Source organism: Desmodus rotundus, chromosome 13, assembly GCF_022682495.2.
Source record: "Desmodus rotundus isolate HL8 chromosome 13, HLdesRot8A.1, whole genome shotgun sequence".
In the NCBI taxonomy this organism is placed as follows: Eukaryota; Metazoa; Chordata; class Mammalia; order Chiroptera; family Phyllostomidae; genus Desmodus; species Desmodus rotundus.
Genome location: NC_071399.1, coordinates 75,437,832 through 75,452,430, shown reverse-complemented (window position 1 = coordinate 75,452,430; position 14,599 = coordinate 75,437,832). Strand labels below are relative to the sequence as shown.

General features: G+C 38.1%; 1 pseudogene; it reads right to left on the bottom strand.

The window, feature by feature from the left end:
• Positions 1-619: 619 nt before the first annotated feature.
• Positions 620-1,552, bottom strand: LOC112310219 (homeobox protein NANOG pseudogene; annotated as a pseudogene).
• Between the last annotated feature and the right edge of the window lie 13,047 nt (positions 1,553-14,599).

The window sequence follows — 14,599 nt, the reverse complement described above, 5'->3', positions numbered from 1 at the left end:
TATCAAACCTACTCTTGCGTTCTAACAGAAATCTAAACAAGTTATGATACATTAAATAAAATAATTTAGATATGTGTTATCCTCCTTGATATGACCTGCTTTACTCACTTTGCTTCTTATTTAATCCAAAGGTTCTGGATTGCATTGCTGGATGTTTTCCATAGCCATCAAAGTCTGTTTGTTTGCAAAAAAATTTCAGCAAAATTGTGGGACTCCAAGTAAGGAGTAAGGCCAATGGCAATTGTAAGTTTTGTTTGCATGGCAAACAAAAACCCCAGAAAACCCCAGAAAACATGAATAATCTTTTATCACACACCTTTGTACTCTTACTTTCTTGAGGTTGAGATTCTACACCCTGTAGTAGTTCAAAATAGTGTTATATTTAATTATCTATAGCCAGAAACGTATGTCTACAGCAACAAGGCTGCAGAAATCCTGATTAGACTCATCATACCTCGTCCCCACCCCTCCAAGTTAGCATCATGGGCATAATGAAAAGCAGCATATCAAGGCAGAGATACACACAAAAATCATAGGAGGAAAAAATCCTAGGAGAGATACAGTCACTGCCCAAATTGAGATTGAATAGTGTGCCCATGGTCACACTGAATGTTTATGGCTATATGTTCGTGGAGTCAGGCTGCACATTCATGGAATAATCCGGGAATAAATCCATGTTTGCTGGGTAATGTCATACATAGGGGTTTGCAGTATTGCGTCATGGCTTTTCCCAGCAGTTTCCAAAGTGGCCTCCAAATCACGGAGAGGAGTTTGCTGGAACTGGATCTGGGGTTGCCCGGATTCCTCTCCATAACTATGGAACTGATTGTTCCAGGCCTGGTTGTTCCAAGACTGGTTATTCCATGCTAGTTACTCCAGGCTTGGGGGCACCAGGTCCAACTATCCCAGGAATGGTAGTTCCAAGATGGTTGCTCCAGGATGGGTCACTGCGGGTCTGGCTGCTCCACACCGAAAGGTTTCCAGCAGCATTCACCAGGCACTCCCAGTGATGATAGGAAGTAAGGCCCAGGCACTCTGCAGTTGCGAAGCTCATCTGAGTTACACCGTTGCTATTCTTTGGCCAGTTCTGTTTCTGCCACCTCTTACATTTCATTCTCTGGTTCTGGAACCAGGTCTTAATCTGTCTGCGGCTAAGGTTCAGGAGGTTGGAAAGTTCTTGCATCTGCTGGAGGCTGAGGTGTTTCTGTCTCTGAAATCGCTCATTGAGTACACAGAGTCCAGTCTGGGAGAAGACGGTTCTCATCATCTGTTTCTTGACCTGGCCTTTTTCCTGCTTCTCTGTACTGTCCTCTACAGAAGTGAGCAGTATTACGTTGGGACTGGTGGAAGAACCAGGGCTCTTCTGACTAATCGGGTCCACGGGGGAAGGAAGAGGAGAGACGGCCTCCATGCGGAGTGTCTCAGCAGATGACATTTGCAAGGATGCATGCTTTTCTCCAGGCTCACAAATCTCCGGCACTGGTGAAGTTTCCCTGGAACTGGATGCTTTGGGGCCGGGCAGGCTTTGGGGAGAAGCAGAATCCACACTCATATTGCTGAGTTGAAGGAGAGAGAAAAACACCCCAGGAGCTGGATGGTAAGATAGAAGAGCTTGGAGAAATATGAAGATCTCCAGATGTAAAAATATCGAAAAGACAGGATGAAGTGAGTCACCTTTGCAGTAAGAGCAGCCAACCAGCCCAATCTAGGAAAAGGTCTAAATCTTTGTGTTAACATCACCCTCAAGTCTGTCATAAAGGGAAAAGAAAAACGTGGAAACTGTCTACCGTAAGACCACCAACACCGATAATGCAAACTGCGGGCATTAATAAATCACTTCTTATACTATATCACCAGCCAACTTCTAGTGCATACATCTTTGAAGAATATAGCTTCCACAAAATTACTACTTTTCATGTGCATTATCAAGGGATTTTCTAAAGGGTCTTCAGAACATAAAAATAATGTCATATATTACATTATTTTATAAAACTAAACTGGTGTCATTATGTTGAAGGTAGTGAAAAAAATGAACTATAGGATAAATCTTCAATAGGTGAATCATGACTGTTAATATGGGGTTAAGACAGTATTTTAAAGTCATATTTATAGTAATTACAATGCTTACATATAATTTAATATAGTGATTATATATAAATTTATATAAATATATTAAATATATGTATATGTAGTACTCATAAGTACTTTTATTACTTAACCAGCACTTACAATTTATGTTTTATCATAATATCTTGTGTGCTTTTTTAATCATATGCAGATATGAGAGGTAAGAAGGAACTTCCTTTTCTGTTATCCAGACGTGATTTTTTTCCATAAAAAGATGATTCTGTTCTCAGGTGATTTAAGCCATAGCTAAAATTATTACTCACAAAGAGATGTCATGCAATATTTTACCTTCAGCCTAGACCTCACTTCCGAAATCTAGACTCACACTTCCACTTGTCTACTCCACACCGTTTGGTTCTTTGAAGTCACCTAAAACTCAATGTATCAGAATCAAATTCAAGCTGTCTGGCTAGCTGCCCCATCACATTTTCAAACTGTACCAGCGGATGGTAAAACCTTCCATGCTAGCCCCAAAGCGAAAACATCACAATCATTTCAAGCACCCACACTCTCTCCATTGTCTCCCACGCCAAGGCCATCACCAAGTCCTGCTCTTCGTACTTTCTAAATATATCCTGTATGCACCTACTTCTGGGAATGTTCACGGATATGCACTGGTCTAAGCTACCAAATGCTCTTGCCTGGATTTCCCCAATTACCTTCCAGTTGCTCCAGTTGTATCCACTCTTGCCAGCCTCCTTCCCTTCCTTGCTTCTCGAATATGATAGTCAAAATGCAATCTAATTATTCACGGCCCTGTTTCAAATACAGCAATGATTGCCCTTTGTTGTTAGGAGAATGAGCGAAATTCTGACAGAGGACTGCAAGGCAACTCTGTCCCCAGCCTCATCTCCACTCGACAAGCCTCCGGCCACTGCACACCAGCCGCACTGGCCTTCCTCAGTTCCCCAAACACAGTGCCGCAGACCATCAGAGAGTCTCGATGCCTCTCCTCAACCTGGGACTCTCTCCGGCCTCCTCATCTCGTCAAACACTGAGCTTCCTTCGGCTTCTCAGGGCAATTACTACTTCTTCAGGCAACCTTCCTCAGTGCTCCTTTGTTATGTAATTTAACATTTGTGAATGCAATTCTTTGATTAACATCTGTCTCCCAAGGACAGGGTATACCTGATTTTGCTCCCATTGCATGCCTCACGCCTCCTAGAGTATCTGGTACCTAATGGGCACTCAGGCTATTTGTTGAAAACATGAAGAAAGGTAGAAGTGAAGTGAATAATTAAGGACTGCCTACTCTACACTTTATGTATTTTATATTTGTTTCCATAAGCCCATAGAGCAGATGGAGAAACCGAAGTTCAGAGAAGTCAAAGGACCTTGCTCAAGGTCACAAAGTTAGTAAGAGGTTTGCTGGGGTTTATGCCTGAGTCTCCTTACTCCGTGTCCAGAATGCTGGTGTGGTGGGCATTTTTTGTCTGTAAGTGCCCTGCATCCATTTACCTAATCCTTCTGCTAATGATTCCTCTAATTTCCCTTGGAATAGGCCCTCTTCTCTCTCACTGCATATGGTTTTGGTAAGGCTAAACTAACTCCTCACAAAGGAAGGAAGAAAGAGGCTTTAAAACAAATATAACTATAAATAATATAGTTTATGTGTAATATGATTATATATACAATTATGTTTGCATAAAAAGATATTTAACGTGGTAATCATTGAAAATTAATGTTGATGATTTCAGAGTATATCAGGTGATTTTTAAAAATAGACATCCTTTTAAGTTTTGTTTGACTTTCTAAAAATGTAGATATGCTATTTATATACCCAGAGTAAAAAAAAAAAACAAGAGAAATTTGGGGGGTAAAATAATGGGGAGATGCTGAGTATTTCCAGGTTCTAGTTTGGATAGAGAAGCCCACTCAATAGCTGAGATACCATTATTGCTGCCCAAATTTTACTTAACAGGCACACCATCCCTTCCTCCCTTTCCAATCGTCTCTCTGCCAAGATACACATGCATTGAACCAAAAGTCATTATTTCTCATACGAGTTTTTTAAAACTAACGTATCTTGTCATCCTCAATCCCTTAATCATTTTTATTGTTTTTCTGTGAATTCTTAAGTATTTCCTTACTCCTGTGTTTTCAACCAAAACCAGTAATTATATGTGAAAAAGGTATAGAAATTTAAAAGTCTTTAGCATACACAGGACTAAATATAACTGAAGAAAAACCACCAAACAACTTTGGAAACAAGCAAAATTAATTCTGATATGTGCTCTCATGCAGATTAATTCATACTAATGATGATGAATCTCTAAGTATATAAAAATAAACTGGACATTTACTTTATAGAAATAATGATTAAAATACTAGAAACTCATTAATCTGTGAACATGGCAAGAATTACTTTTTACTTCAACAATATCCAGTTCCTAGCATAATACCAGACATATAGTAAACATTTAACAAATGCTTATTGACCAAATGAATGGAAGTTATTAGTAAGTGTTAAAAAATAACTGAAGATTATTAACAATTTCATTATGCATAGCTCTGTAGAGTGAGTTTCAAAATATTCCAGATAAAAAGTAATTACTGTTTAAATATTAAGAAAAGAAAGACTTCCATTTCTGGCCAAGACGGCACCCAAGGAATCACATTTACTCTGCTACTTTTTTATACAAAAAAATTATATGAGATAACAGTTTTCAAACACTGGACAATAGGCAGTGTAAAACTATGATCCCTAAAATAGGGGATAGAAATGATGGGAACCTTATTTTTGTACCAGGGAACTACCTGGAAATATTCCCAGGATTCAGAGCAGGGAAAGGGAAGGTAGATTGAGTTTCTTGGTCTTCCTGAATCAATAAGCTCTAATTCAGAGTCCACGGAGGCCAAGGAGACTTGGTCCTTAGGGCCAAGTACCAAAGAGGAGACAGCCAAAACAAGAGAGAGACCCAGAGAGCTACAGTGTGTCCCTCAGCCCCATGCTAGAGAAAGAACCACTGGAAAAATGACAGGCAGAACAACCCTTGCAACTCACACTTGTTAGAATAGTTTCTTTCCAGCAGCCATAGTGGAAAAACCTCCTAATTCACGGAGTGCAGAGTACAATGCTCAGCTATTGCTGATTGCCTTAGTAATGGGGGAATAATCAGTCCTAGATTAAAGATTTCTCTGAATCTGCCAGACAAAGCTTAAAAGCAATCCTTGAAAAGATCAAGTTCTTTCCAAGTGACTTAACCATCGATCACAGATCAAAGCTCCAGAATATTAGCATTAGCACCTGCACACAGATACACACACACACACACACACACGCACGCATGTCCGGTGCCCATTAAGGTGAGATCTAGAATGCCTGGAATCTTACATGAAATTATAGGCAAGCAAAGAAGCAGGATGATCTTTCCAGGAATGAGGAGGAAAATCCATCAATTGAAGCAGACCCAGGAATGACACAGTTGATGGAATGTGCAGACAAGAGTGTCATGAGAGCTATGAGTTATTACAATTTCAGTTCACCCGTAGACAACACTTGCTTGAACTTCATGGGTCCACTTATACCAGGCTTTTTGTTTTACAGTGAATGCAGTTGGCCCCTCCTATCTGCCAGTTTCGCACCTGTGGATTCAACAAACCACAGATCAAAAACAGTACTTTTTCATCCCCAGCTGCGGATTCCCAATTGCAGATTGAAAATACTGTTTTCTATCCTTCATTGGTTGAATCTGTGGATGTGAAGGGCCAACTGTAGTGAAGTCTGGGGGAAGTGAAAAGCTATACATGGATTTTTGACTGTGCCAGGGTGGGTGCCCCCTACCCTCTGAGATGCTGAAGAGTAAACTGTATATTTCGTGTATTCTAGAAAGTACAGGAAAACATAAGCATGTTAAAGAGAAACATGGAAGATATAAAAAGATACAAATTGAATTTCCTGAGAAAAAAAATCCAATGTCTAAGGAGAAAACATATGAAAATTATCTTATGACTTTGCTGGTCATAAATATGGAGGTTTTGTCATTTAACATGAAATGTCCTTAAAGTAATTGAGCCAAAGTATTGTGGTAAGGACAGATTTTCCTTTTTTGCTCCCTACCTTTTATCCTACTACCCTAATCTCCCCCTACCTTTTCTATCTGTTGGCCTCATAAACCCCTTGGAGACTCCTCTGGGCAGAGAGAAGGGTCTTGGTGGGTCAGCAGTGAGGGACGTGTGTGGCTCACACAGCCTGTGTGGTGACTGTGTCACAGGTTCTCCTGGCCATTGCTCACTGTTCTGCCGTCTCCTTCCCTGGGAAGTATCTACTTCCCTGCTTCCCCGTGCAAAATGGCATAATGGCTTCCAAGGAAAACGATTTGTGGGAGAGGAGGACACAAAACATCAAATTACTGTTTTCAAAATATTCTCTCAGTCATGTAATAATTTGATTACAAAGAACGTTCGTAACCATTTCTTTAACGTACAGCTGTACCAGAACAACGTTCTGTAAACTGTTCACACTGGAGACTACCACCCCCTATGGAGCTCTGCGGAGAATCCTCTCGTTTTTCTACTGATTGTATACAAAATGTGTCATCCGGGAAAAATCCTGTTGGAGATTATCACTAGCTACAACCAGGCCTCTCTTAGTTGTTAAGGAATGGGATTAAGTAACATTTTGTTTATTTACTTACCAAAATACTTTTTTGCTTGCCAAATAAATTATGTTTTAATTGGTTTGAATTCAAGTTCATGCTCTTGACATTGATTTTTCCTTTGCTAAAAGAAGTAACTTCCTCCAAAGTTCACATGTTATTTTAAGAAATAATAGAAGATAAGTCTAGAGGATTCTGCCCTTACTGTGTTATCTTACAGGATATTGACTTCCATTTTACTTTTAAGGATGTTTAAGCATTTCACATCCAGTCCAAGATTGTCCTATTGAAATATGTCTAAGAGATAAACAAATATATTGTTGAGTGATTTATGTTTTATGATAGGTGCACTTATGGAAAGACTTTTGAAGAATGAACTAGTTCGGCACCATCAATTGAGCTTTGACTTTAATGGATGAGTTTGTGAGTTTTAGAACTGTTCCCATGGACAAGACAAAGATTTTCTTCAATTTTATAGCTAAATGTAAATAACACAGAGTGATTCTTTATCTCTTATAAGTCAGTGATACAAATTAAAAGTAGAATTTGGCCTAAGAATTTCAAAATGGTTACTACGAGCAATGAAACAATCATTGCTTCTTAAAATGATTTGTAAATGAATGCTTTTATGGCTAAATCCCATTAACTAAAGACCACAAGATTTTAAAATGACTGATAATTGACCTCTGTTTTACTCAGGCAGACTACTTTCTTCAGACTTAACTGTTCATCTGAACCATGAAAATGACCATAAAATACACCTAAATTACAAAAAAAAAAAAGTTTAAACAAACTATCAAACAAAGTGTGTCCAACAATACTGATTTTCAAATAAGTTACATTCAACTAACATTTACAGGGCATTTAACAAGTGCAAAGCATTATACAAAATCTAGAGGAGACTCAGAGATGACATAATATGTTTCCTGCCACTGAGACTTTAGAATATATCAAGACACAGAAATTATTTTTACAAGGTAGAAATAATGAATTTATGTAATAAAAATATGTACTGACAATACTTCATGTATAAGCTACTTTGATAGAAGTTTTTAAAAATAAATTAATGTATTTGATCTTTCCACAGTCCTATGAAATAAACACTCAATATTTCTGCTTTACTAATGGGGACGCTGAAGCTTAAAGTTAAAGACCAAAGGTCAGAAAAGTCAGAGGCAGGATTTGAATTAAGGCAGAGAGTTTGTAGAGATATAAGCAAATGTCTTCAGGTAACCACATGCTAAAAGAAGAAAAGAATGGGATGTGAAATCTAATTATATAGATGTCAGTTTATATGATGGCTCTGGTTTTCACTAGCTGTATAAACAGAGTAAACACTCAAACCTTTCTGAGGTGTATTGTCTGTAATTCTAAAGTGGCGATTTTATTAGCTATTGCTTAAGGCCATTATGGGGATTATATAGTTAATATTTATAGCAAATCCAGTATAGTATACTGCATTTGGCTCCTCCTTCAAATATTTATTTTTATTTTACAGTGTTTATATTAGGAATAACAGTAATGCCAAAATAACAATAGTACAAACACTCAGGAAAAGTTTTCTCTTGTAAAAGAAGACCAGGATCTGAAAGTCCGGGACTGCTGTGGCAGGTTCATGAAGCCACCATGAACCTATCTTAAAAGATAGAAGACTCTTCTATCTTTTTGCTGTATCAATTTTGGTATGTTGATTTTATACATAAGGTGACCTCATCATCCCAAATGAATGCTGGAGTTCCAGCATTCTCACCCACATTCCAGGCAGCAGAAAGAAGAATAGGAGAAAGCAAAGGAATCTACCTACCTCTAAGGTCCCTTTAGAAGGGCTCCCTGGGTTTTCAGGAACTACTATAAAGGACACATAGAAAAAACCAAGTGGGAGGGTGGAAGCAGGGGAGGGAGGTGGGTTTGGCTGGGTTGAGGTAGAGGGGTGGGGAGAAAATGCAGACAACTGTAACTGAACAGTAATAAAATAATTAAAAATAAATTAATTAATAAAAATAAAATAAAGGGTCTTCCTGGAAGGTTGTCACAAAACATTTACTCTCACACATCTAAACTGTTGGGTACAACATCCCCAAGCTGCCTGGGAATTGTCGTCATTATTTGAAATGGCCCTACAGACAGGTAAACACTGGCATTCTGTCAGTAAGAAAGGAGAGAAGGAGTCACTCTCAGTCATGACTCCGATGACAACACACTAAATAAAAATAACTTAGAAGACTGAGGAAAGAAAACGCTAGATCCAACTCTCACTTCCTGGTGTAAGAACATACTAACACACCCTCCTGCAAAGGGAGGGAATGCTTTCTTGTTCTGTGAGCAAGGAGATACCTACGGGAGGGCCCAGAGTCCGACACTGACCTTTGCATAAATAATCACACTGCCCCCAAAGATGGCACCGAAGATAAGAATTTCCCCAGAGAACACGACACCTGGCATTCCCACAACCTTGACTGAGTAAACGAGGTGCCATCAGACAGTCTTGGAGTAAAATTTGTAAGCAATTGACTGGAAAAAAACCCAAAAGGGCAGAATGAGAGTGAGCCAGTATGATTTCAGTGGCCAATTCAGATAGAATGAAACATGAAAAGGGTAAATCATGCCTTCTATTTGCTGTAACTAACTCTTTTGACAATTGTCCCTGTCTGATCTAGGTGTTTGGGAAAGGAAGTGATAATTCTCAGGAATTACCATTCAAAGTTCCCATTTAAGGCAATTTGAGAGGTAATTCCAGGAAGGTACAGCAGGGGGAGCCCATGGGACAGGGAGGCCTGCTTGTGAGTCTCAGCCTACAATCAGTTACCCTTTCCCATTTCACCAGCCTTTCACCTTTGTAGCTGTCCTGACCATTGGAAGGAATTGGGTGGTCTCTACCCAAAGGGGTTCTAAAAAGCCCCAGAATTCTGCTCACAGAACTGAATTCATGTCCCATCTCCAAGACAGGCCGGCCTGCAACCTTTGACACAGTTGCTCAATTTAAGCCTTCATCTACTCGTCTATAAAGCAGGGATAGTAATATTAATCATACCTACCTCATGGAGTTATTTTGCTAATTAAGAACTTGGCAGAGTACTTCATACTTAGTAAACATGCAAGATATTAGTTATTCTGCGCTTTGGAATCATATTGATGTATGGTGGGACCCACTTAATGGCTAAAAAACTAAAAATCTTCTAAGCCTCTAATTCTTGAGTTTCTGACACCTAGAAAATTTGAAAGGAAATGTAATGATTTTTTTGATATTTACCATATTTAATATTTAAATTTTATATACAACAGGTTCTCAAATAACGTAGTTTTTTTAATAACGTTAATGAAGAAAAAGAATCGATTCCCTGCTGGGGCCACTGTCTACGTGGAGTTTGCATGTCCTCCCCACGTCTGTGGTCTGTGGGTTTTCTCCAGGCCCTCTGGTTTTCTCCCACAGCCCAAAGATATGCGTGCGAGGTTAGCTGGAGGGTGTCCTGGCCCCGGGCTGAGGGAGTGTGGTAGTGACTGGCCCTGCAGCAGAGAGGCGCCCTGCTCAGGCCAGCTCCTGCCTTCCTCTCAGTGCCCTTGGAACAGGCTCTCGACACTCTCTCCACCCGTCACTGGAAAAAGCTTGTTGGAAAATAACTACCTCACTTGTTTTTATTAATGTTTCTTAAATTTATAGATAGCTCACATTATTTCAATGTTTCATATTAAAAGCATTTTGGGTCTTTATTTAGAAGTGTGTGATGTTTTTGTGATCAGAAATATTCCACAGGGACTTAACTCATTTATATCAATTGGCACATGTGTGTGTGAGTGTGTGTATAAATAACAAGTCTTCTTAATTTGAGTCCTGAAAAGTTCGCCTTACGAATTATTTAGTTGCAAATGTACTTTATTATAATATTCTAATGAACTCGTTTGCTATATTTCCTTCTGTCTTTATACCCTCTCAAGTGATGATGTAGTAAGATATATTATGTAGATGGCAGATATGCATTTGACTTTGTCAAAAATCAGTGTAATTTATATCACGGCACCTCAGATCTGGCACAAACTTCTCTCTTTAAATTACAATAGAGAATGTTGAAATAAGCCTGGACCTGTAAAGCTTATGTTTTGATTCCATTAGAATGTAGAAAACTCATTGTGTTTAAGCTGCAGTCTCAAATGGGATCATCTTTAATCTGCCAAATTTTAAAGACTCCAGACTTCTGAGTTCCAGAAATGAGTTCACTGACATAAATATTTGGAAAGTGGGTAAATGCGTTTTCCGAAAAAGGGAATAAATCTACCAGAGGAAAATTAGCCAGGAAGGGAGAAAGATTACTGTGCTCAGAATAAGCGCAGTCGAGCCTCTACACAGTGCATTTAGTCAATGATGGATTTAGTGCATTCTGATAGTCAGAAATGGTACAGTGAGACCAGCACTCTGCGTGCAAGAGTGTAAAGTAACTGTTTTAGAAGCTGCTTGTTGGTGGCTACTGAGTCTCCTGCTTTTGCTTTTCATGTAGGCAAAATGCCAACCATTTCAAGGCCAATGGCATGTTTTTATGGTAAAAATCCAGAATTAGTTTGCTGATGGAGTATAAATTCAGAAATTGGTAATTTACTTTAATATCAGTGGAAGTCTACTATATTTAGAATTGGAGTTTCAAGGGAAGTCTCTTCCTGAGCACTAAGTCTGAAAACCAGAAGCCAACAGATGACAGGTGAGATCTTCTAACAGTGCTCCTTTCTTTCTACAATTTTAGGTCAAATCCACATCCATAGGTATTGCTCCAAAGCTTCAGTTCCAGGATGAAATGTGCTAGAATTATTTGGATGCAAATCATATTCATCTCCCATAGATCTCTTCAACCTCACATTCAGTAGAGACTGGGAACCTAAGCAGTGCAAATGGAACCCAGTAAGTTGGAAACATCACCCACTGATAATGAATTTTTCTCACGCCCCAAACAACCACTCCCATCCCTTCCCTACAGAAGGACTTCATCAAGCATAGGTTACTGTCAGAAGCGGTTATTTAATAGTATTCTATTCACATATTTTTTCCAAGAAAAAAATCACTGTTAGAAGGTTTTATAAAATAGCCTAATAACCAAAAAAGCATTTACACAAACAAATGTGACACTTTGGGTGTAGTAGAAAAAACACTGGGTTTGAACTAAGAAAATTGTTGTTCAAATTTTGCCTCTGGTTCTTAGGACTGTAACCTTGGCCTACTCCTTTAGTTCCAGTTCTTTGTTCACCAGTTTATTCACTGAATGCCCAATACGTCCCAATTACTATTCTCCACTTAGTTGTACAGAGGAGAAATACAGACAGAATTTCCTGCTCTTTTGGAGCTTATAATCACAAAGACTCGAAAGACATTTAAGAACTATAGTATCATGTAGTGGTAAATGTCATGAATGAAGCAGCGTAAACAGTCATGTTGTAGTGGGTGGCATTTCTGACAGGCAGGTAAAGAAAGGCTTCTCTGGGACTGAAATGAAGAGAAGATGGGAATGTCTAGGGAAAGAATAGTCTAGGCAGTCCAGGAATGGGGAATAGTAGAATATGCACTCGTGTTTAAGGAGAAGCAGAAGTCCTGTCTGGCTGAGGTAGAGTGAGAGGTGTTGGAGGGAGAATGGAGGGTGGGTCTAGTGTCAAATCAAGTGGGTCTTGGAGACTAAGAATTGAGAATTCATTCCAAATGTGTTGAGGAGCCATTGGAGTGACTTGAGTGAGCGGCATTCCTAAAGGATCACTTCACTGTGTGAAGAATGGATTCTTGAGGTCGACATGGAGATTGGGGGACAGGGGTTTATAAAACAAAAGATGTGAAAATGCTATGCACACATCATGTCGATGCTCCTGCTTGTTAGAGCTGGGAGTGAAGAGTAAGCTGAAGCAGTGAATGGTTTCTTCGTCCAGGAATTCAGCTGTCCTCAAGCACTTGTCTCTCTTCTTGTGATGCTGTCACAGGGCCTTTCAATCCTTGGGCCTCGGCTGCTTTCCCAGCAAGGTGTTACATACCCTTGAAGACTGGTTTTGCAATCCTGGCTGTGCTCCACCCTGTCTTTACTAGGAGACTACTACTCTAAATGATTTGTCTTAAAAGAGTGTGCTCCCTGGAAAATCAATACTCTGCTCCTCCCTGGGCTTTGTCTTCTGACCAGTCAAAACCCGCTTTCCCAACACTCAAGTGAAGCATATGGTATAGCCCCAAATTATCAGCTTTGTTAAGACAAAATGTTGTGGAGGATAATGCACAATATTTGCCTACACTAGCAACGGATTCTTGGCCCCATTTTTCCATTCGGTTTCATGTTGTCCAAGAATATAAAAATGTATGATTCTTTTTAGAAATTGATTTTAATTCCCTAGGAAATGCAGAAATAACCTTTTTCTCAGTTAAAAAAGAATTAAAATATAACAGGATAGACTAAGTCACTTCTGAACCCTACCTATAGTCTTAGTTTCTATTCTGGGTTAATACAAATAAGAATTCGGTGTGTATCCTTTCAGAACTTTTTCTATGCCTATATTTTCATAGCATATGATATGCTATATTATATAATTTGGTGTTTGTTCTTTTTACACATTTATATGTACAATATACTTGTGAGCTATTTTGCTGTTCTTTACATAAATAAAAAGTACCGCTGTGTCATGCTGAAAATGCATTGTGTTTCTCCTAACACATCTACCAGAACTTTCTAGGAATAAGTGTATATTTATTTCTTTTAATTGTTGCAATGCACTCTACAATATGAATATATCATAATGGTTCAGCCATCTACATTTTGACAACAAAGTTTCTCTTTTGTTTTCCCATTAAAACTAAGACTACAATAAACAGCTTTTTATATGGTTACTTCTTCCCATGAGAACATTATGTCTGTTAATCTGGAATAGAGTAGATTCCAAGAGGAAAATTGCTGTATGTACTTTAATTTAATTAGACAGCATTAAATTGATCACAGATAGAACTAATTTAGTCTTATGAGCAGAGTTACCTATGCACTGACCAAGACTTGGTCTTACTGTTATTTATTTACGTACTTACTTACTTACTTACTTACTTACTTATTGCCCTTCTAGCAGGTGAAAAAGGACTATCTCATTTTTGGCCTAAAGAGTTTCCCTTATTCCTAGAAATCTTGGATAGATTTTCATATTCTTATTGGCCATTTGTAATTCTGTATTTGTCAATTATCAGTTTAATTCTTTAATAACTTTTTCTGTTATTTTTCTTTCCTATATACAGGGTCTGGCAGAAGTAATGCCTGCTTGAGTGTGGCTGGTAGGGTAGTAATATGAGTGTAATTTGAACATTTCACTTAAAATGTCATATGGTGTGCTTGAGTGTGATATTGTTTTGTTACAGAATTACATGCTTATGATTTTGTAATAAAAGGGCATAATTTGTGCTGGACCCTGTATTTGTAAAAGTTATTTATATGTATTAAATATTAATTGTTATATATTCAGCTATTATTTTCTCCTGCTTTACTTTTCTTTTAACAATTTTAGACAATACTTTCTTTTAACAATTTTCTTTTAACAATATAATGCTTTAAATTATTAAAGAATCAACTTTATTATTTTGTTTCATAATTCTTTCATTATAACTATGATTTTTCTTTTAAAAAGCTGTCCTTACGTGAATTAATATGTACATGTTTTATGTTTGCTTCTGAGATCTGCCAGTTTACTTATTTATTTATCTATTTACATTTAGATATTTGAGTCATATGGGATGCTTTTTTACTAGTACTAAGGAGTGAAGGTCTAAAAATAATTTTTCAAATTAAAAGCTAATTATCTCAAAATAATTTTATTGGTTTGTCCCCTCTTTTTCCCCAGCTTAAAAAAATTTTACCTTGATTATATGCTAGATTTCCATATAC